The 24,599-nt window shown below is 37.5% G+C and overlaps 1 protein-coding gene across 7 annotated transcripts in view; it reads left to right on the top strand.

Annotated features, from left to right (window-relative positions):
* Positions 1 to 24,599, top strand: part of HS2ST1 (heparan sulfate 2-O-sulfotransferase 1) — a 310,493-nt gene that overhangs the window by 228,991 nt on the left and 56,903 nt on the right. The window contains exon 1 of one of the 7 annotated variants that reach the window (XM_077120375.1): positions 16,153 to 16,492. The exons of the other annotated variants lie outside the window; for them this stretch is intronic. The gene's annotated coding sequence lies outside the window, so the exon portion shown is untranslated. Of the gene's footprint in view, positions 1 to 16,152; positions 16,493 to 24,599 lie in introns of those variants that run through there. 7 annotated transcript variants of the gene reach the window in all.

Raw genomic sequence — 24,599 nt, 5'->3', positions numbered from 1 at the left:
TCATCTTCCAAAACTGTTGTTTAAGAAATAAAATAGCTTGTTTGGAGCTATGAATATCTTACTTTTTAAGACACTGTTAATTTGATTGGATGAGGTTTGAGATGGGCTGAAGGATGAGTGGGTTTTTGACAGCATTTGGAGGGAGTATATTCCAAGGGAAGTGAATATTGAGCAGAGACTCAAAGATGTGAAATCACAGACTAGGTTATGGGGACATAACACTTTGGTTAGAATATTTGTTTTGAGGAAAGGGCAGAGATACCTGGAATGAAGCTGGAAAGACACTTAGATATTTCCTTTTTTTATTTTTAATTTTCATTTTAATTCAGTTGATGAACTAATTGTAAGGTTACCTTGATTAGACTATTAAATCAAGGTTGGAATATCTAGATTTTAAGCCCTTGAAGACAGATAGGAACTATATCATCTACTTTTTATCTTACATATACTATTAATTTGCTGAATGAATGAGAGAATGCATGAATGATGATGACTCATAGTTTTCAGTGCATTTATTTTTTTATTTTAATTTTTTTTAAATTCATCATCATGATCATTTCTTAGAACATTTATATCAATTCAGAAAAAGAAAAAGACAACAGAAAAAAATTCATACATACCATACCCCTTGTCCCTCTCTTTCATTGGTCACTAGCATTTTTTTTTGTTAATTAACGGAAAAAAAGAAATTAACCCAAAATTTAGAAATCATACCATTCTACATATGCAATCAGTAATTCTTAACATCATCACATAGATGCATGATCATCGTTTCTTGGTACATTTGCATCGGTTTAGAATAACTAGCAACACGACCGAAAAAGATATAGAATGTTAATATAGAGAAAAAAAATAAAAGTAATAATAGTAAAAACAAAACAAAACAAAACAAAAACCTATAGCTCAGATGCAGCTTCATTCAGTGTTTTAACATGATTACTTTACAATTAGGTATTATTGTGCTGTCCATTTTTGAGTTTTTGTATCTAGTCCTGTTGCACAGTCTGTATCCCTTCAGCTCCAATTACACATTATCTGACCCTGTTTCTAACTCCTGCTGGACTCTGTTACCAATGACATATTCCAAGTTTATTCTCAAATGTCGATTCACATCATTGGGACCATACAGTATTTGTCTTTTAGTTTTTGGCTAGACTCACTCAGCATAATGTTCTCTAGGTCCATCCATGTTATTACATGCTTCATAAGTTTATCCTGTCTTAAAGCTGCATAATATTTCATCGTATGTATGTACCACAGTTTGTTTAGCCACTCGTCTGTTGATGGACATTTTGGCTGTTTCCATCTCTTTGCAATTGTAAATAACGCTGCTATAAACATTGGTGTGCAAATGTCCGTTTGAGTTTTTGCCCTTAATTCCTTTGAGTAGATTCCCAGCAATGGTATTGCTGGGTCGTATGGCTATTCTATATTCAGCTTTTTGAGGAACCGCCAAACTGCCTTCCACAGTGGTTGCACCATTTGACATTCCTACCAACAATGGATAAGTGTGCCTCTTTCACCGCATCCTCTCCAGCACTTGTCATTTTCTGTTTTGTTGATAATGGCCATTCTGGTGGGTGTGAGATGATATCTCATTGTGGTTTTGATTTGCATTTCTCTAATGGCCAGGGACATTGAGCATCTCTTCATGTGTCTTTTGGCCATTTGTATTTCCTCCTCTGAGAGGTGTCTATTCAAGTCTTTTTCCCATTTTGTAACTGGGTTGGCTGTCTTTTTGTTGTTGAGTTGAACAATCTCTTTATAAATTCTGGATACTAGACCTTTATCTGATATGTCATTTCCAAATATTGTCTCCCATTGTGTAGGCTGTCTTTCTACTTTCTTTTTTTTTTTTTTTTATTAATTAAAAAAATTAACTAACACAAAAATAGAAATCAATCCATTCTACATATGCAATCAGTAATTCTTAATATCATCACATAGGTGTATGGTCATCATTTCTCAGTACATATGCATCGATTTAGAGAAAGAAATAGCACTACAACAGAAAAAGAAATAAAGTGATAACACAGAGAGAAAACACAAATAAAAATAAAAAGTACAAAAATATATAAGAGAAAAAAAACAAAACAAACAAAAAAAAACTATAGATCAGATGCAGCTTCATTCAGCGTTCCAAGATAATTACAATACAATTAGGCAGTATTGTGCTGACCATTTTTTTTTTTTTTAGACGTCATACCATTCTACATATGCAATCAGTAATTCTTAACATCATCACATAGATGCATGATCATCGTTTCTTAGTACATTTGCATCGGTTTAGAAGAACTAGCATTATAACAGAAAAAGATATAGAATGTTAATATAGAGAAAAAAAAATAAAAGTAATAATAATAAGAACAAAACAAACAAAACAAAACAAAACAAAAACCTATAGCTCGGATGCAGCTTCGTTCAGTATTTTAACATGATTACTTTACAATTAGGTATTATTGTACCGTCCATTTTTGAGTTTTTGTATCTAGTCCTACTGCACCGTCTGTATTCCATCAGCTCCGATTACCCATTATCTTACCCTGTTTCTAACTCCTGCTGAACTCTGTTACCAATGACATATTCCAAGTTTATTCTCGAGTGTCGATTCACATCATTGGGACCATACAGTATTTGTCTTTTAGCTTTTGGCTAGACTCACTCAGCATAATGTTTTCTAGGTCCATCCATGTTATTACATGCTTCATAAGTTTATCCTGTCTTAACGCTGCATAATATTCCATTGTACGTATATACCACAGTTTGTTTAGCCACTCGTCTGTTGATGGACATTTTGGCTGTTTCCATCTCTTTGCAATTGTAAATAACGCTGCTATAAACATTGGTGTGCAAATGTCTGTTTGAGTTTTTGCCCTTAATTCCTTTGAGTAGATTCCCAGCAATGGTATTGCTGGATCGTATGGCAATTCTATATTCAGCTTTTTGAGGAACCGCCAAACTGCTTTCCACAGTGGTTGCACCATTTGACATTCCCACCAACAGTGGATAAGTGTGCCTCTTTCTCCGCATCCTCTCCAGCACTTGTCTTTTTCTGTTTTGTTGATAATGGCCATTCTGGTGGGTGTGAGATGATATCTCATTGTGGTTTTGATTTGCATTTCTCTAATGGCCAGGAACATTGAGCATCCCTTCATGTGTCTTTTGGCCATTTGTATTTCCTCCTCTGAGAGGTGTCTGTTCAAGTCTTTTTCCCATTTTGTAATTGGGTTGGCTATCTTTTTGTTGTTGAGTTGAACAATCTCATTATAAATTCTGGATACTAGACCTTTATCTGATATGTCGTTTCCAAATATTGATTCCCATTGTGTAGGCTGTCTTTCTACTTTCTTGATGAAGTTCTTTGATGCACAAAAGTGTTTAATTTTGAGGAGTTCCCATTTATTTATTTCCTTCTTCAGTGCTCTTGCTTTAGGTGTAAGGTCCATAAAACCGCCTCCAATTGTAAGATTCATAAGATATCTCCCTACATTTTCCTCTAACTGTTCTATGGTCTTAGACCTAATGTTTAGATCTTTGATCCATTTTGAGTTAACTTTTGTATAGGGTGTGAGATATGGGTCTTCTTTCATTCTTTTGCATATGGATATCCAGTTCTCTAGGCACCATTTATTGAAGAGACTGTTCTGTCCCAGGTGAGTTGGCTTGACTCCCTTATCAAAGATCAAATGACCAAAGATGAGAGGGTCTATATCTGAGCACTCTATTCGATTCCATTGGTCGATATATCTATCTTTATGCCAATACCATGCTGTTTTGACCACTGTGGCTTCATAATATGCCTTAAAGTCTGGCAGCGCAAGACCTCCAGCTTCGTTTTTTTTCCTCAAGATGTTTTTAGCAATTCGGGGCACCCTGCCCTTCCAGATAAATTTGCTTATTGGTTTTTCTATTTCTGAAAAATAAGTTGTTGGGATTTTGATTGGTATTGCACTGAATCTGTAAATCAATTTAGGTAGGATTGACATCTTAACTATATTTAGTCTTCCAATCTATGAACACGGTATGCCCTTCCATCTGTTTAGGTCTTCTGTGATTTCTTTTAGCAGTTTTTTGTAGTTTTCTTTGTATAGGTCTTTTGTCTCTTTAGTTAAATTTATTCCTAGGTATTTTATTCTTTTAGTTGCAATTGTAAATGGGATTCGTTTCTTGATTTCCCCCTCCGCTTGTTCATTGCTAGTGTATAGAAATGCTACAGATTTTTGAATGTTGATCTTGTAACCTGCTACTTTGCTGTACTCATTTATTAGCTCTAGTAGTTTTGTTGTGGATTTTTTTGGGTTTTCGACGTATAGTATCATATCGTCTGCAAACAGTGACAGTTTTACTTCTTCCTTTCCAATTTTGATGCCTTGTATTTCTTTTTCTTGTCTAATTGCTCTGGCTAGAACCTCCAACACAATGTTGAATAATAGTGGTGATAGTGGACATCCTTGTCTTGTTCCTGATCTTAGGGGGAACGTTTTCAATTTTTCCCCATTGAGGATGATATTAGCTGTGGGTTTTTCATATATTCCCTCTATCATTTTAAGGAAGTTCCCTTGTATTCCTATCTTTTGAAGTGTTTTCAACAGGAAAGGATGTTGAATCTTGTCAAATGCCTTCTCTGCATCAATTGAGATGATCATGTGATTTTTCTGCTTTAATTTGTTGATATGGTGTATTACATTAATTGATTTTGTTATGTTGAACCATCCTTGCATACCTGGGATGAATCCTACTTGGTCATGATGAATAATTCTTTTAGTGTGTTGTTGGATACGATTTGCTAGAATTTTATTGAGGATTTTTGCATCAATATTCATTAGAGAGATCGGCCTGTAGTTTTCTTTTCTTGTAATATCTTTGCCTGGTTTTGGTATGAGGGTAATGTTGGCTTCATAGAATGAGTTAGGTAGTTTTCCCTCCACTTCGATTTTTTTGAAGAGTTTGAGGAGAGTTGGTACTAATTCTTTCTGGAATGTTTGATAGAATTCACATGTGAAGCCGTCTGGTCCTGGACTTTTCTTTTTAGGAAGCTTTTGAATGACTGCTTCGATTTCTTTACTTGTGATTGGTTTGTTGAGATCATCTATCTCTTCTTGAGACAAAGTTGGTTGTTCATGTCTTTCCAGGAACCCGTCCATTTCCTCTAAATTGTTGTATTTATTAGCGTAAAGTTGTTCATAGTATCCTGTTATTACCTCCTTTATTTCTGTGAGGTCAGTAGTTATGTCTCCTCTTCCATTTCTGATCTTATTTATTTGCATCCTCTCTCTTCTTCTTTTTGTCAATCTTGCTAAGGGCCCATCAATCTTATTGATTTTCTCATAGAACCAACTTCTGGCCTTATTGATTTTCTCTATTGTTTTCATGTTTTCAATTTCATTTATTTGTGCTCTAATCTTTGTTATTTCTTTCCTTTTGCTTGCTTTGGGGTTAGCTTGCTGTTCTTTCTCAAGTTCTTCCAAATGGATAGTTAATTCCTGAATTTTTACCTTTTCTTCTTTTCTGATATAGGCATTTAGAGCAATAAATTTCCCTCTTAGCACTGCCTTTGCTGCGTCCCATAAGTTTTGATATGTTGTGTTTTCCTTTTCATTCGCCTCGAGGTATTTGCTAATTTCTCTAGCAATTTCTTCTTTGACCCACTCGTTGTTTAGGAGTGTGTTGTTGAGCCTCCACGTATTTGTGAATTTTCTGGCACTCTGCCTATTATTGATTTCCAACATCATTCCTTTATGGTCCGAGAAAGTGTTGTGTAAGATTTCAATCTTTTTAAATTTGTTAAGACTTGCTTTGTGACCCAGCATATGGTCTATTTTTGAGAATGATCCATGAGCACTTGAGAAAAAGGTGTATCCTGCTGTTGTGGGATGTAATGTCCTATAAATGTCTATTAAGTCTAGTTCATTTATAGTAATATTCAGATTCTCTATTTCTTTGTTGATCTTCTGTCTAGATGTTCTGTCCCTTGATGAGAGTGGTGAGTTGAAGTCTCCAACTATTATAGTATATGAGTCTATTTCCCTTTTCAGTGTTTGCAGTGTATTCCTCACGTATTTTGGGGCATTCTGGTTCGGTGCGTAAATATTTATGATTGTTATGTCTTCTTGTTTAATTGTTCCTTTTATTAGTATATAGTGTCCTTCTTTGTCTCTTTTAACTGCTTTACATTTGAAGTCTAATTTGTTGGATATTAGTATAGCCACTCCTGCTCTTTTCTGGTTGTTATTTGCATGAAATATCTTTTCCCAACCTTTCACTTTCAACCTATGTTTATCTTTGGGTCTAAGATGTGTTTCCTGTAGACAGCATATAGAAGGATCCTGTTTTTTAATCCATTCTGCCAATCTATGTATTTTGATTGGGGAATTCAGTCCATTGACATTTAGTGTTATTACTGTTTGGATAATATTTTCCTCTACCATTTTGCCTTTTGTATTATATATATCATATCTGATTTTCCTTCTTTCTACACTCTTTTCCATATCTCTCTCTTCTGTCTTTTTGTATCTGACTCTAATGCTCCCTTTAGTATTTCTTGCAGAGCTGGTCTCTTGGTCACGAATTCTTTCAGTGACTTTTTGTCTGAGAATGTTTTAATTTCTCCCTCATTTTTGAAGGATAATTTTGCTGGATATAGGAGTCTTGGTTGGCAGTTTTTCTCTTTTAGTATTTTAAATATATCATCCCACTGTCTTCTAGCTTCCATGATTTCTGCTGAGAAATCTACACATAGTCTTATTGGGTTTCCCTTGTATGTGATGGATTGTTTTTCTCTTGCTGCTTTCAAGATCCTCTCTTTCTCATTGACCTCTGACATTCTAACTAGTAAGTGTCTTGGAGAACGCCTATTTGGGTCTAATCTCTTTGGGGTGCGCTGCACTTCTTGGATCTGTAATTTTAGGTCTTTCATAAGAGTTGGGAAATTTTCAGTGAAAATTTCTTCCATTAGTTTTTCTCCTCCTTTTCCCTTCTCTTCTCCTTCTGGGACACCCACAACACGTATATTTGTGCGGTTCATATTGTCCTTGAGTTCCCTGATACCCTGTTCAAATTTCTCCATTCTTTTCCCTATAGTTTCTGTTTCTTTTTGGAATTCAGATGTTCCATCCTCCAAATCACTAATTCTATCTTCTGTCTCTTTAAATCTATCATTGTAACTATCCATTATTTTTTCTATGTTTGCTACTTTATCCTTCACTTCCATAAGTTCTGCGATTTGTTTTTTCAGTTTTTCTATTTCTTCTTTATGTTCAGCCCATGTCCTCTTCATGTCCTCCCTCAATTTATCGATTTCATTTTTGAAGAGGTTTTCCATTTCTGTTCGTATATTCAGGATTAGTTGTCTCAGCTCTTGTGTCTCATTTGAGCTATTGGTTTGTTCCTTTGACTGGGCCATATTCTCAGTCTTTTGAGCGTGGACAGTTATCTTCTGCTGCTGGAGTCTGGGCATTTATTCAGATTTCTCTGGGTGTTGGACCCAGCAAGGTTGTAAGATTTTTCTGTGAAATCTCTGGGATCTGTTTTTCTTATCTTGCCCAGTACATGGCGCACGTGGCACACGTTTGTCTCAAGTGTTTGGAATGGGTCTCCCCCAGTCACCGATCTCCGTGGCCTGGGGCTTTCGGATCCAAATCTCTCCGTTGGTTCAGGGGCCGCGCGTGGTGGGGGCGTCAGCTGCCGCAGCTTGAGGGGACCCTGTGGCTGGTTGCGGGCCGCAGCGGGCCTGGGGGATTCCCCACCGGACCAGGAAGCCTCCCGTGGGGGGGGGGGGGGGCTTCCGCGGCTTGGATAGCCCTCCTATCTGAGACTCGTATCCGCGGACTCGAAGCAGAGACTCGAAGCCGCCCGCAAAAGAGGGGTGCCACCTGCCTCGGCTTGGGAAACTTGCTTCTCCAATACTCTCAGCCGGCCCGGAAAGGGGGAAGGGAATAGCTCGGACCACCGCAGCTGCCGCTGATCGGGAGATCGCACGCCGCTCGGAGGTCTCACTGCAGCCTAGTCTCGCAGTCAGTCTAGCCAGCCCAGACTTTGGATAGCCCTCTGATCCGGGACTCGTAGCCGCGGACTTAACGCCGAGACTCGAAGCCGCCCGCAAAAGAAGGGCGCCGCCTGCCTCGGCTTGGGGAACTTACTTCTCCGAGTCTCTCAGCCGGCTCGGGAAGGAGGGAGGGATTAGCTCGGACCGCCGCAGCTGCAGCCGCTCGGGGGTCTCGCCGCAGCCAAGACTCGGAATCAGACTTGCCAGCTCAGACTTTGGATAGCCCTCTGATCCGAGACTTGTAGTCGCGGACTCGAAGCCGCCCGCAAAAGTGTGGCGCCGGCCGCCTTGGCTGGGAAGCTTGTCTCTCCGAGTCTCTCAGCCAGCCCTGGAAGGAGGGAGGGATTAGCTCGGACTGCCGCAGCTGCAGCCGCTCGGGGGTCTCACCGCAGCCAAGACTCGGAATCAGACTTGCCAGCTCAGACTTTGGATAGCCCTCTGATCCGAGACTTTTAGTCGCGGACTCGAAGCCGCCCGCAAAAGTGTGGCGCCGGCCGCCTTGGCTGGGAAGCTTGTCTCTCCGAGTCTCTCAGCCAGCCCCGGAAGGAGGGAGGGATTAGCTCGGACCGCCGCAGCTGCGGCTGCTCGGGGGTCTCGCCGCAGCCAAGACTCGGAATCAGACTTGCCAGCTCAGACTTTGGATAGCCCTCTGATCCGAGACTTGTAGTCGTGGACTCGAAGCCGCCCGCAAAAGTGTGGCGCCGGCCGCCTTGGCTGGGAAGCTTGTCTCTCCGCGTCCCTCAGCCAGCCCGGGAAGGAGGGAGGGATTAGCTCGGACCGCCGCCACTGCGGCTGCTCGGGAAATCGCCCGCCGCTCGGGGATCTCACTCACCGCAGCTGAGTTTCGCAGTCAGACTAGCCAGCCCAGACTTGGTTACGCTGTGTGTCCATTCCCTGCTGTAGCCCCAGGAGTTGTTTTGTACTGTTTCTGTTCACCTATTAGTTGATTTGGAGTCGGAGGAACTAAGACGCATGTACCTTACTAAGACGCCATCTTGGATCTCCTCTTTCTACTTTCTTGATGAAGTTCTTTGATGCACAAAAGTGTTTAATTTTGAGGAGCTCCCATTTATTTCTTTCTTTCTTCAGTGCTCTTGCTTTAGGTTTAAGGTCCATAAAACTGCCTCCAATTGTAAGTTTCATAAGATATCTCCCTACATTTTCCTCTAACTGTTTTATGGTCTTAGACCTAATGTTTAGATCTTTGATCCATTTTGAGTTAACTTATTAGGGTGTGAGATATAGGTCCTCTTTCATTCTTTTGCATATGGATATCCAGTTCTCTAGGCACCATTTATTGAAGAGACTGTTCTGTCCCAGGTGAGTTGGCTTGATTGCCTTATCAAAGATCAAATGTCCATAGATGAGAGGGTCTATATCTGAGCAATCTATTCGATTCCATTGGTCGATATATCTATCTTTATGCCAATACCATGCTGTTTTGACCACTGTGGCTTCATAATATGCCTTAAAGTCAGGCAGCGCAAGACCTCCAGCTTCCTTTTTTTTCCTCAAGATGTTTTTAGCAATTCGGGGCACCCTGCCCTTCCAGATAAATTTGCCTATTGGTTTTTCTATTTCTGAAAAATAAGTTGTTGGGATTTTGATTGGTATTGCATTGAATCTGTAAATCAATTTAGGTAGGATTGACATCTTAACTATATTTAGTCTTGCAATCCATGAACACGGTATGCCCTTCCATCTATTTAGGTCTTCTGTGATTTCTTTTAACAGTTTTTTGTAGTTTTCTTTATATAGGTTTTTTGTCTCTTTAGTTAAATTTATTCCTAGGTATTTTATTCTTTTAGTTGCAATTGTAAATGGGATTCGTTTCTTGATTTCCCCCTCAGCTTGTTCATTACTAGTGTATAGAAATGCTACAGATTGTTGAATGTTGATTTTGTAACCTGCTACTTTGCTGTATTCATTTATTAGCTCTAGTAGTTTTGTTGTGGATTTTTCCGGGTTTTCGACGTATAGTATCATATCGTCTGCAAACAGTGATAGTTTTACTTCTTCCTTTCCAATTTTGATGCCTTGTATTTCTTTTCCTTGTCTAATTGCTCTGGCTAGAACCTCCAACACAATGTTGAATAATAGTGGTGATAGTGGACATCCTTGTCTTGTTCCTGATCTTAGGGGGAAAGTTTTCAATTTTTCCCCATTGAGGATGATATTAGCTGTGGGTTTTTCATATATTCCCTCTATCATTTTAAGGAAGTTCCCTTGTATTCCTATCTTTTGAAGTGTTTTCAACAGGAAAGGATGTTGAATCTTGTCAAATGCCTTCTCTGCATCAATTGAGATGATCATGTGATTTTTCTGCTTTGATTTGTTGAAATGGTGTATTACATTAATTGATTTTCTTATGTTGAACCATCCTTGCATACCTGGGATGAATCCTACTTGGTCATGATGAATAATTCTTTTAATGTGTTGTTGGATACGATTTGCTAGAATTTTATTGAGGATTTTTGCATCTATATTCATTAGAGAAATTGGCCTGTAGTTTTCTTTTTTTGTAATATCTTTGCCTGGTTTTGGTATGAGGATGATGTTGGTTTCATAGAATGAATTAGGTAGTTTTCCCTCCACTTCGATTTTTTTGAAGAGTTTGAGGAGAGTTGGTACTAATTCTTTCTGGAATGTTTGATAGCATTCACATGTGAAGCCGTCTGGTCCTGGATTTTTCTTTTTAGGAAGCTTTTGAATGACTAATTCAATTTCTTTACTTGTGATTGGTTTATTGAGGTCATCTATGTCTTCTTGAGTCAAAGTTGGTTGTTCATGTCTTTCCAGGAACCCGTCCATTTCCTCTAAATTGTTGTATTTATTAGCGTAAAGTTGTTCATAGTATCCTGTTATTACCTCCTTTATTTCTGTGAGATCAGTAGTTATGTCTCCTCTTCCATTTCTGATCTTATTTATTTGTATCCTCTCTCTTCTTCTTTTTGTCAATCTTGCTAAGGGCCCATCAATCTTATTGATTTTCTCATAGAACCAACTTCTGGTCTTATTGATTTTCTCTATTGTTTTCATGTTTTCAATTTCATTATTTCTGCTCTAATCTTTGTTATTTCTTTCCTTTTGCTTGCTTTGGGATTAGTTTGCTGTTCTTTCTCCAGTTCTTCCAAGTGGACAGTTAATTCCTGCATTTTTGCCTTTTCTTCTTTTCTGATAAAGGCATTTAGGGCAGTAAATTTCCCTCTTAGCACTGCCTTTGCTGCGTCCCATAAGTTTTGATATGTTGTGTTTTCATTTTCATTTGCCTCGAGGTATTTGCTAATTTCTCTTGCAATTTCTTCTTTGACCCACTGGTTGTTTAAGAGTGTGTTGTTGAGCCTCCACGTATTTGTGAATTTTCTGGCACTCTGCCTATTATTGATTTCCAACATCATTCCTTTATGATCCGAGAAAGTGTTGTGTATGATTTCAATCTTTTTAAATTTATTAAGACTTTCTTTGTGACCCAGCATATGGTCTATCTTTGAGAATGATCCATGAGCACTTGAGAAAAAGGTGTATCCTGCTGTTGTGGGATGTAATGTCCTATAAATGTCTGTTAAGTCTAGCTCATTTATAGTAATATTCAGATTCTCTATTTCTTTATCGATCCTCTGTCTAGATGTTCTGTCCATTGATGAGAGTGTTGAATTGAAGTCTCCAACTATTATGGTATTTGTGTCTATTTCCCTTTTCAGTGTTTGCAGTGTATTCCTCATGTATTTTGGGGCATTCTGGTTCGGTGCGTAAATATTTATGATTGTTATGTCTTCTTGTTTAATTGTTCCTTTTATTAGTATATAGTGTCCTTCTTTGTCTCTTTTAACTGTTTTACATTTGAAGTCTAATTTGTTGGATATTAGTATAGCCACTCCTGCTCTTTTCTGGTTGTTATTTGCATGAAATATCTTTTCCCAACCTTTCACTTTCAACCTATGTTTATCTTTGGGTCTAAGATGTGTTTCCTGTAGACAGCATATAGAAGGATCCTGTTTTTTAATCCATTCTGCCAATCTATGTCTTTTGATTGGGAAATTCAATCCATTAACATTTAGTGTTATTACTGCTTGGATAATATTTTCCTCTAACATTTTGCCTTTTGTATTATATATATCATATCTGATTTTCCTTCTTTCTACACTCTTCTCCATACCTCTCTCTTCTATCTTTTTGTATCTGACTCTAGTGCTCCCTTTAGTATTTGTTGCAGAGCTGGTCTCTTGGTCAGAAATTCTCTCAGTGACTTTTTGTCTGAGAATGTTTTAATTTCTCCCTCATTTTTGAAGGGCAATTTTGCTGGATATAGAATTCTTGGTTGTCAGTTTTTCTCTTTTAGTAATTTAAATATATCATCCCACTGTCTTCTAGCTTCCATGGTTTCTGCTGAGAAATCTACACATAGTCTTATTGGGTTTCCCTTGTATGTGATGGATTGTTTTTCTCTTGCTGCTTTCAAGATCCACTCTTTCTCTTTGACCTCTGACATTCTAACTAGTAAGTGTCTTGGAGAACACCTATTTGGGTCTATTCTCTTTGGGGTGCGCTGCACTTCTTGGATCTGTAATTTTAGGTCTTTCATAAGAGTTGGGAAATTTTCAGTGAAAATTTCTTCCATTAGTTTTTCTCCTCCTTTTCCCTTCTCTTCTCCTTCTGGGACACCCACAACACGTATATTTGTGCGGTTCATATTGTCCTTGAGTTCCCTGATACCCTGTTCAAATTTCTCCATTCTTTTCCCTATAGTTTCTGTTTCTTTTTGGAATTCAGATGTTCCATCCTCCAAATCAGTAATTCTATCTTCTGTTTCTTTAAATCTATCATTGTAGGTATCCATTGTTTTTTCCAACTTTTGTACTTTGTCCTTCACTCCCATAAGTTCTGTGATTTGTTTTTTCAGTTTTTCTATTTCTTCTTTTTGTTCAGCCCATGTTTTCTTCATGTCCTCTCTCAATTTATTGATTTCGTTTTTGAAGAGGTTTTCCATTTCTGTTCGTATATTCAGCATTAGTTGTCTCAGCTCCTGTATCTCATTTGAACTATTGGTTTGTTCCTTTGACTGGGCCATATTCTCAATCTTCTGAGCGTGGACCGTTATCTTCTGCTGGCGTCTGGGCATTTAGTCAGATTTCCCTGGGTGTCGGACCCAACAAGGTTGTAAGATTTTTCTGTGAAATCTCTGGGTTCTGTTTTTCTTATCCTGCCCAGTAGGTGGTGCTCGTGGCACACGTTTGTCTCACGTGTTTGGAAGGGGTTCCCCCGGTCACCATTCTCCGTGACCTGGGGATTTCCGATCCTATTCTCTCAGTTGGTCCGGGGGGCCGCGCGTGGTGGGGGTGTCAGCCGCCTCGGCTTGAGGGGACCCTATGGCTCCTATTATTAATGCCCCTATTGGTGTTTGGTTGGACCCAGTCCCTGCCACCGTCGGAAATTCCCTCCTCTCCCTGGAGGGGTGCCGGTCGCCGGCCGCTGCGGCCTGGGGAACTCGCCACCGGACCAGGAAGCCGCCCACGGGGGAGGCGCGCCAGTTGCCGGCCACCGCAGCTTGGGTAGCCCTCTGATCCCAGACTTGTAGCTGGTCCAGGAAGCCACCCACAAAAGAGGGGCACCAGCTGCCGCGGCTTGGGAAACTTGCCTCTCCGAGACTCTCAGCCGGCTCGGGAAGGAGGGAGGGAGGTACTCCGGCCGCCAGCTGCCGCAGCTCGGGGAATCGCGCGCCACTCGGGGATCTCACTGCAGCAGAGTCTTGCAGTCAGTCTAGCCAGTCTAGACTGGGGTACGCTGTGTGTCCATTCCCTGCCGTGGCCCCGGGACCTGTTCTGCACTGTTTCTGTTCACCTAGTAGTTGCTCTGGAGGAGGAACTAAGACGTGCGTACCTTACTAAGCCGCCATCTTCCGCCTTTCGGTCACTAGCATTTTAATCTACTAAATTTATTTTAACATTTGTTCCCCTTATTATTTATTTATTTTTAATCCATATGTTTTACTCATCTGTCCATAAGGTAGATAAAAGAAGCATCAGACACAAGGTTTTCACAATCACACGGTCACATTGCGAAAGCTGTATCATTATACAATCATATTCAAGAAACATGGCTACTGGAACACAGCTCTACATTTTCAGGCAGTTCTCTCCAGCCTCCCCATTACATCTTGACTAACAAGGTGATATCTGTTCAATGCATAAGAATAACCTCCAGGAGAACCTCTCGATTCTGTTTGGAATCTCTCAGCCATTGACACTATTTTGTCTCATTTCTCTCTTCCCCCTTTCAATCGAGAAAGTTTTCTCAATCCCTTGGTGCTGAGTCCCAGCTCATTCTAGGATTTCTGTCCCACGTTGCCAGGAAGGTCCACACCCCTGGGAGTCATGTCCCCCGTAGAAAGGGGGAGGGCAGTGAGTTTACTTGTCATATTGGCTGAGAGAGGCCACATCTGAGCAACAAAAGAGGTTCTCTTCGGGGTGACTCTTAAGCCTAATTTTAAGTAGGCTTGGCCTATCCTTTGCGGGATTAAGTTTCATATGAACAAACCCCAAGATTGGAGGCTTGGCCTACTGCTTTGGCTGTCCCCACTGCCTGTGAGAATATCAAGAATTCTCCACTTAGGGAAGTTGAATTTTCCCCGTTTATCACCATTGCCCCAAAGGGACTTTGCAAATACTTTTTTATTCACTGTTCAAATCCTTCTGGGATTTATCGAGTCATCATCACTCTGGACAAACCTACAAAATCCCATACCCTACTCAAGATTCCATGTACTTTGGTATTCAATGAAGCTGTCCACATAAAGTATATTAGGAAATGCACTACTCAAAATATAAATTTCGTACCAAATAAACTTTTTTTGCTTTAGTCTCACACATAAGTTAAAGTTTTAAAATGTTAATTACCATCTATTTTCAACACCTTGCATTATTGCCATTCCTTTCTTCTTCCTCATGCAAAACATGGTTAAATTTGTACATTTAGTCACTATCATTATATACTCTAGGAATTCCTAGATTATACCATCTCAGTCTTTATCGCATATCCTTCCTTCTGATTTCATTTGTGCCCCCAGGCTTCCTCCCTCTATCATTTTCACATTCAGCTTCATTCAGAGTTCTAACGTTATTGTATTACAGTTAGGTAATATTGTGCTATCCATTTCTGAATTTTTACAATCTGTCCCCTTGCACAACCTGTATTACCCAGTACATTTATTTTAAGACCCAAGGAAATATGTAATTTTGGAGAGATTTCCAAATTAAATGGAAAGGTTTTGATGCTTAAAAGGATAAACTCCGATTATCTGGAAAATTCACTTGCTTATGTCACTTTATTTCCAAACGGTATTTGTTAAATGAAACATTGTTCAGTTTGGTAATTGAAGTGTTTGTTTTTTCTTTTCTAATGAAATTAATATCGTATATTGATATATTTGTTTCTCTGATTTTCTAATTTATCACATTCATGGATTTACAGGCATTGACATTTTCTTTAACTACTCCAAACTGTTTTGCTTTATTGTCATTTGAATGTACTTATCTTCTGGTTGTGAAAATCAGACCTGAATGATTGCTAATTATGCAATATTGTGAGTTGTGAATATCTTAGTGATCTGTTTTGCTCCAAAAGTGAAAATGTCTCCCCATGATGTGAGACAGACCACAAGGTTTGCTGGTTAGTTTGAGTTCCATAAATGTTATAATTACCTGACATATGTTATTGTGAAAAGCACAAGTTAAAATGTTTTCTAATCAGTCCACTTATTTTGCATGTTTGTAATTATAATATAAAATTCTCTCATTCAGTAAATCTGTAGATAAGTGGCCCTTATTTTTCTTTTTGTTTTTTTAATTTGTATTAAAAGAAGATAGAAAAGTACAAAGAAGGAAATAAATCACCTTATTTTGACCATCCCTAATTCTGATCTCCTATTTGTATAAGTTTTATATTTTTGTAGGAGTTACTTTGTAGAAGCAACTTAATTATTACAATTCTTGGTATTAAGGTATTTTTTTCATCCATGATGGTTTTTTTCTTTCTTCTTTAATTAGAAAATTTGTACGTTTACAGAAAAATCTTGGTGCCTGTGCCAGTTTGAAGTTATTACGTACCCGAGGAAAGCCATGTCTTTAATCCTCATACAATATTGCTGGGTGGAATCTTTCTGATTGTTTCCATGGAGATATGACCCACCCAATTGTTGGTGGTAACTTTTGATTAGATGGTTTCTATGGAGATGTGTCTCCACCCATTCAAGGTGGAATTGCTTACTGGAATCCTTTAAGAGGGAACCATTTTGTAAAAAGCTTTAGAGCCACCAGAATGAACACAACCAACAGAATGGCCAGAGCCCAGGGTAGCCCTTGAAGAAGCCTGGAGAGAAAACTAGCAGAGATTGCCATGTGCCTTTCTAGCTGAGAGAGAAATCCTGAACATCACTGGCCTTCTTGAACCATGGTATTTTTCCCTGGATGCCTTAATTTGGACATTTTTATAGACTTCCCTTAAATGTCACATTTTCATGGCCTTAGAACTATAAACTTGCAACTTAATAAATTCCCCTATATAAAACCATTCCATTTCTGATATGTTGCATTCTGGCAGCTTGCAAACTAGAACAGTGCCAAACTCCCTTAGCTTTTGCTCATGTGGAAATGTCTTAATCTCCTGAATTTTCAAAAGATGGTCCCTGTTGGATAGAAAACTTTTGGTTCACAATTCTTTTCTTTTTATGCATTTGACATTTAATAATGTCCACATTTTATTTTAGGTCTGGGGGTACCCTCCTAGAAACTGTATATACATGTAAATTAAACTACTTTTGTATATTACTCTAACATCTACTTTTAGGGTGACTATCATGGAAGCATTTTCAAAACTAAATTTCAAATGAGTACTTAAGTTCAATAAAACTGAAGCTTGTAAAATCAAAGCTATGAATGTTGTACGCAGCAGAGGACATTCTGAAAAGTCCAGGAAAAATTAGAATTAGAAGAAAATATGGAGATAATCAAGCCCCCCCCCATTTTACAGATAAAGAAAATAAGTTTGACAAGTTGTATTAGCCAGATTTGCTGAAGAACTTCTGTACTTAAAGCTCATAGCACTCTTACTATTGTCTTTAAGGATCCGAGAAGATTATAACTTAATGTATGTACAAAGGTATACCAGAATGTTTTTGTCATAGCCAAAAATAGAAACCACCTTACTGTCTATAGGTAAGGAAATTGTGCTGGTTTGAAAGGATGTATGTACCCTAGAAAAGCCATTTTTTAATCAAAATCTCATATCATAAAGTTAGATATCCCTGTTCAGTACTGTGTTTGAAACTAATCAGATCATCTTCTTGGAGATGTGATTTAATCAAGAGTGGTTATTAAGCTGGATTAAGTGACAACATGTCTCCACTCATTTGGGTGGGTCTTGATAAGTCTCTGGAGTCCTATAAAAGAGGAAACATTTTGGAGAATGAAAGAGATTCAGAGAGAGCAGAGCAGAATGACATAGCCATGAGAAGCAGAGAGCCAACTAGCCAGTGACCTTTGGAGATGAAGAAGGAAAATGCCTCCCAGGGAACTTCATGAAACAGGAAGCCAGGAGAGAAAGTAGCAGATGATGCCTTGCTCACCATGTGCCCTTCCAGCTGAGAGGGAAACTGTGACTGTGTTTGCCATGTGCCTTTCCAGATGAGAGAGAAATCCCAAACATCATTGACCTTCTTGAACCAAGGTGTCTTTCCCTGGATACCTTTGATTGGACATTTCTATAGACTTGTTTTAATTGGGCATTTTCTCGGCCTTAGAACTATAAACTAGCAACTTATTAAATTCCCCTTTTTAAAAGCCATTCTGAAAAAAAGAAAAAGAAAAAAAGCCATTCTGTTTCTGGTATATTGCATTCTGGCAGCTAGCAAACTAGAACAGAAATCAATAAATAAATTAATGTTGCATCCATGAAGTAAAGTGCTGTGTTGCTTTGATAAAAAAAACAAACAAGGATGGACTTTGTTTTGATATGGAAAAATTTTTTAATTATATTCAAGTTTAAAAAGTAAAGGCAAAAAAAAAAGTAAAGGCAAGGAGGTAAAGTATGTATTATGCAAATATTTTTGTAAATATGTATTTGTTTTAACTTGTATGTGCATAATATGATCTCTAAATAAATTAATAATAGTGGTTACGTATTGTTAATGATGAGAATTGGGCAATTGGGTACCTTTTTTATATTTCTTTATATTTGAACCACTTGAATATATCGCCATTCTAAAAAGTTGTTTTAAAAATAAGAATGAAAAGCCATATTCCTTTTTATGCATGCCTTATTTTGATATTTTTGGATAGAAAAACCTTAGTTAAGTTAAATAGACAGGAGCTGGTCTCTTGCATTATCTACCAAGCATGACTAAACTTAAAAATCCCTTCCTGATAGGACAAAGAAATGTCAATAATGCAGGGTGTTGAAAATAGATGGTAATTAATATTTTAAAACTTTAACTTATTTGTGAGACTAGCAAAAAATGTTTATTTGATACAAAATCTATATTTTGACTAGTGCATTTCCTAATATAATTTATGTGGACAGATTAATCAAACACCATAGTACTTCAAACCTTGCATAGGGCATGAGATTTTGTAGGTTTGTCCAGAGTGATGCCCAGATAAATTCCAGAGTGATTTGAACAATAAAAAGGGAAGTATTTGCAGAGTCCCCTAGGAGGAATGGTGAGAAAGAGGGATGTGGTAGTTAGATTCACTTGTCAACTTGGCCAGGTGAAGGTGCCTAGTTCTATTGCTATGAGCATGAGCCGATGGTATGTGAGCCTCATCTGTTGCAGATTACATCTGCAGTCAGCTTGGAGGCATGCCTGCTGCAATGAATAAGGTTTGACTTAATTGGCTGGTGCTTAAATGAGAGGCTCAAGGTAGCACAGCCCAAGCAGCTCAGCATATCTCATCTCAGCACTCACAGCTCAGCCCAGGCCTTTGGAGATGCAGAAAGAAATCACCCCGGCGAAAGTTGTTGGAACCCAAAGCCTGGAGAGAAGGCCAGCAGAGATCATCCTGTGCCTTCCCATGTAAGAAAGAACCTTAGTTAAAAGTTAGCTGCCTAAAAAGAAATACAAGGCATCAAAATTGGAAAGGAAGAAGTAAAACTATCACTGTTTGCAGACGATATGATACTATACGTTGAAAACCCAAAAAAATCCACAACAAAACTACTAGAGCTAGTAAATGAGTACAGCAAAGTAGCAGGTTACAAGATCAACATTCAAAAATCTGTAGCATTTCTATACACTAGCAATGAACAAGCTGAGGGGGAAATCAAGAAATGAATTCCATTTACAATTGCGACTAAAAGAATAAAATACCTAGGAATAAATTTAAGTAAAGAGACAAAAAACCTATACAAAGAAAACTACAAAAAAACTGTTAAAAGAAATCACAGAAGACCTAAAAAGATGGAAGGGCATACTGTGTTCATGGATTGGAAGACTAAATATAGTTAAGATGTCAATCCTACCTAAATTGATTTACAGATTCAATGCAATACCAATCAAAATCCCAACAACTTATTTTTCAGAAATAGAAAAACCAATAGGCAAATTTATCTGGAAGGGCAGGGCGCCCCGAATTGCTAAAAGTATCTTGAGGAAAAAAAAGGAAGCTGGAGGTCTCACGCTGCTGGACTTTAAAGCATATTATGAAGCCACAGTGGTCAAAACAGTATGGTATTGGCATAAAGATAGATATATCGACCAATGGAATTGAATAGAGTGCTCAGATATAGACCCTCTCATCTATGGACATTTGATCTTTGATAAGGCAGTCAAGCCAACTCACCTGGGACAGAACAGTCTCTTCAATAAATGGTGCCTAGAGAACTGGATATCCATATGCAAAAGAATGAAAGAGGACCCGTATCTCACACCCTATACAAAAGTTAACTCAAAATGGATCAAAGATCTAAACATTAGATCTAAGACCATAAAACAGTTAGAGGAAAATGTAGGGAGATATCTTATGAAACTTACAATTGGAGGCAGTTTTATGGACCTTAAACCTAAAGCAAGAGCACTGAAGAAAGAAAGAAATAAATGGGAGCTCCTCAAAATTAAACACTTTTGTGCATCAAAGAACTTCATCAAGAAAGTAGAAAGACAGCCTACACAATGGGAGACAATATTTGGAAACGACATATCGGATAAAGGTTTAGTATCCAGAATTTATAAAGAGATTGTTCAACTCAACAACAAAAAGACAGCCAACCCAATTACAAAATGGGAAAAAGACTTGAACAGACACCTCTCAGAAGAGGAAATGCAAATGGCCAAAAGACACATGAAGAGATGCTCAATGTCCCTGGCCATCAGAGAAATGCAAATCAAAACCACAATGAGATATCATCTCACACCCACCAGAATGGCCATTATCAACAAAACAGAAAAAGACAAGTGCTGGAGAGGATGCGGTGAAAGAGGCACACTTATCCACTGTTGGTGGGAATGTCAAATGGTGCAACCACTGTGGAAGGCAGTTTGGCGGTTCCTCAAAAAGCTGAATATAGAATTGCCATACGACCCAGCAATACCATTGCTAGGTATCTACTCAAAGGACTTAAGGGCAAAGACACAAATGGGCATTTGCACACCAATGTTTATAGCAGCATTATTTACAATTGCAAAGAGATGGAAACAGCCAAAATGTCCATCAACAGACGAGTGGCTTAACAAACTGTGGTATATACATACGATGGAATATTATGCAGCTTTATGACAGAATAAACTTATGAAGCATGTAATAACATGGATGGACCTAGAGAACATTAAGATGAGTGAGACTAGCCAAAAACTAAAGGACAGATACTGTATGGTCCCACTGATGTGAACCGACATTCGAGAATAAACTTGGAATATGTCATTGGTAACAGAGACCATCAGGAGTTAGAAACAGGGTAAGACAATGGGTAATTGGAGCTGAAGGGTTACTGACTGTGCAACAGAACTAGATATAAAAACTCAAAAATGGACAGCACAATACTATCTAATTGTAATGTAATTATGTTAAAACACTGAATGAAGCTGCATCTGAGCTATATTTTTTTTGTTTGTGTTTTTTGTTTTCTTCCTTTTTTATTTATTTTTTATTTTTTATTTTATCATTATTTTTATTTTTTTCTCTATATTATCATTCTATATCTTTTTCTGTTGTTTTGCTAGTTCTTTTCCTAAATCGATGCAAATGTACTAAGAAATGATGATCACACATCTATGTGATGATATTAAGAATTACTGATTGCATATGTAGAATGGAATGATTTCTAAATGTTGTGTTAGTTAATTTTTTTTTTATTAATAATAATAAAAAAAAGTTAGCTGCCTTTCCTCTGAAGAACTAATGAAATAAATCCCCTTTTATTAAAAGCCAACCCATCTGTTGCATTCTGCCAGCTAGCAAACTAGAATGGGAAAATTCAACTTCCCCGAGTGGAGAATTCTTTATATTCTCACAGGCAGTGGGGACAGCCAAAGCAATAGGCCCAGCCTCCAATCTTGGGGTTTGTTCATATGAAACTTAATCCCACAAAGAAAAGGCTAAGCCTACTTAAAATTAGGCCTTAGAGTCACCCCCAAGAGAACCTCTTTTGTTGCTCAGATGTGACCTCTCTCCAGCCAAGACAGCAAGCAAACTCCCTACCTTCCCCCTGTCTACATAGAACATGACTCCCAGAGGTGTGGACCTTCCTGGCAACGTGGGACAGAAATCCTAAAGTGAGCTGAGACTCAGCATCAAGGGATTGAGAAAACCTTCTGGACCAAAAAGGGGAAAGAGCGAAATGAGACAAAGTGTCAATGGCTGAGAGATTCCAAACAGAGTCCAGAGGTTATCCTGGAGGTTATTCTTACGCATTAAGTAGATATCACCTTGTTAGTCAAGATGTAATGGGGAGGCTGGAGAGAACTGCCTGAAAATGTAGAGCTGTGTTCTAGTAGCCATGTTTCTTGAAGATGATTATATAATGATATAGCTGTCACAATGTGACTGTGTGATTGTGAAAACCTTGTGCCTGATGCTTCTTTTATCTACCTTATGGAAAAATGAGTAAAACATATGAAATAAAAATAAATAGGGGGAACAAATGTTAAAATAAATTTAGATTGAAATGCTAGTGATATTGAAAGGGAGGGGTAAGGGGTATGGTATGTATGAATTTTTTTCTGTTGTCTTTTTATTTCTTTTTCTGAATTGATGCAAATGTTCCAAGAAATAATCATGATGAATATGCAACTATGTGATGATATTGTGAATTACTGATTATATATGTAGAACAGAATGATCATAAGAATGTTTGTGTTTGTTGTTATATATTTTTTAAAAATTAAAAAATAAAAAAAAATTCCTTCCTGATGAAAAGAAGCTATATTATTTAGCTTTTGCCAGAGTATCAAGATGATACACGTATTATTCGAGGAGATTATGAATATCTATAGTCATTAGACAGGTGTTAATTAGTGGTATTTTGTAATACTGTATATTTTGGAACCATACTAAATGAACTCTGAAATATGATTCATAGGAGTTTCCCTGAGGTTTTTTTTTAATTCGAAAGTTCTTTTTATTTTTACTTATAATTTTTTTGAAGCTAAACTTTATTTTTAGAACAGTTTTAAGTTTACAAAAAAATTGTATAGTGTGTATAGCTTTCCCTTATACTCCCCCACCCTCACCATCACCATCACCGACAAGTTCTGTTTTTAGTATGGTACATTTGTTATAATTGATGAACCAATAACACATTGTTTGTAAACAAAGTCTATAGTTTACATTAGAGTTCACACTTTGTGTTGTAGAATTCTATAGGTTTTGAAAAAGGCAGTGTATCATGTCTATGGCTCTCTTTTTTTTTTCAAGTTTTGCACCCATGTGGAAAAGCAAAATGACTGCTTGCTATCTAAAACCCAGTCTGCTCATGGTGGCTGTTTAGATGAAGGTGGATCATTCTTCCATTTTTTCACTCTTTTAAGATTAGATTTTGCTAGGGGAATGAAAGATATATTTGCATGAGGGAAGACACATAACAATCTTTCTATAGAGAATACAGTTCCATTAATTTTGCCTTTTTATTCAAAATGTATAACAAGATAAATAAATGATATTAGAAATATAGAATCTTTCTAATACTTCAGTTACTGTTTTGTGAAGAGAAGCGCTGATGACAAAGAGAAATAACCTAAATTCATTTCATTAAAATTAACCTTATTTCTGGGTAGAAAATAAGAAAGTGTATAAACTTGAAGAACTATGAACCTTTAAGATTAACATTGTAAAGACCACTCCATAAAGTTATTTTTGTAAGTGGCTCTAACTTAACCTCTTAGATTGAACCATTTAATGAGACCAAAAAAAAAGCCAAAAAACTTTAAAAATGCCTATTAAGGTAACTGATTTAATTAACACAAATTTTTCTGTAAACCAAAAGTCATTGAATTTATTTTTTTCCTATCTTAAGGAACCAAGTGATGGATAGTTGCCATTTATTCAATGCAGTCAGAAGAGAAAAGGAAATGAAGACTTGATTACTATAGTACTGCATGCTCAGTCTGTGCCCTGGAATAAATATGGTCCTTTGAAACCGAAATGGCATCTATCTTGTTGAAAAATATAGATGTATATGTCTGAATGTGCATAAAAAATGCTTCTAAAAATATAATTTCATTAAATGCATCAATTTGTTTCTATATCATCTTTAGTATTTATCAGCAAATGTACATATCTAGCCAGAAGATGCATGTATAGAAATACACTTTTGTATTTTAGTTGGTGACTACATTTGTGCCATTATATATTTTATGAGGCTAAATTTTGTTTGGATTATGAAAGTAATGATGTTTGTTTTAGAAAATCGGGAAAATACCAAAAAGGCCACTATACTTTGTCTCATAGCAATGAGGGTTAAATGCTTTAAAATTTATCTACAGCCCTTTAAAAGTTGGGTTTAAAAGAAGTCATTGGTAAATAACCTTTATCCAGTTCAACAGGCCAAAATACTGAGCCAGAGAAGGATTCTGTAGCCATTTAATTTTGTAATGTGGAAATAACTTTTGTTATGTGAAACCAGAAAATAAGAAACTGAAGGCTACTGAATAAGCAGTTGTAGGCAATACCCACAGTTTTGGACATTTACAGTTCAACTTGTTCTAGACTTCTCATTTGAGACCATTTCTATTCTTATCACCTTCAAATATATTTATTTTATTGATTCTGTAGAATGCAAATAAGGGACAGCAACAGCTAGGCACCTAGTGTGAAATGTAGTGTGTATTTCTGTGGTAGCACATAAATATGGGATGTTTTTGAAGTTCCTTTTAAAAATTTCACATAGGTAATTTTTTTATTGCTTTCTTTTTACATAGGTAGTCTCTTGATAACTGCTTTTGATAATTGATAGCAGCAATTCTTTTTCGTTTTTAAGTCTTTTGGAGAATCTGTTCTTGTACATTTAAATAAACTGAGGTAATAACTGAGAATAAAGAGGAGAAATATTAGGTCAGATTTTTATTTAAAAG

The sequence above is a fragment of the Tamandua tetradactyla genome, chromosome 11, assembly GCF_023851605.1.
Source record: "Tamandua tetradactyla isolate mTamTet1 chromosome 11, mTamTet1.pri, whole genome shotgun sequence".
In the NCBI taxonomy this organism is placed as follows: Eukaryota; Metazoa; Chordata; class Mammalia; order Pilosa; family Myrmecophagidae; genus Tamandua; species Tamandua tetradactyla.
The sequence above is the reverse complement of the archived record's forward strand: the minus strand, read 5'-3'. Positions and strand labels throughout refer to the sequence as shown.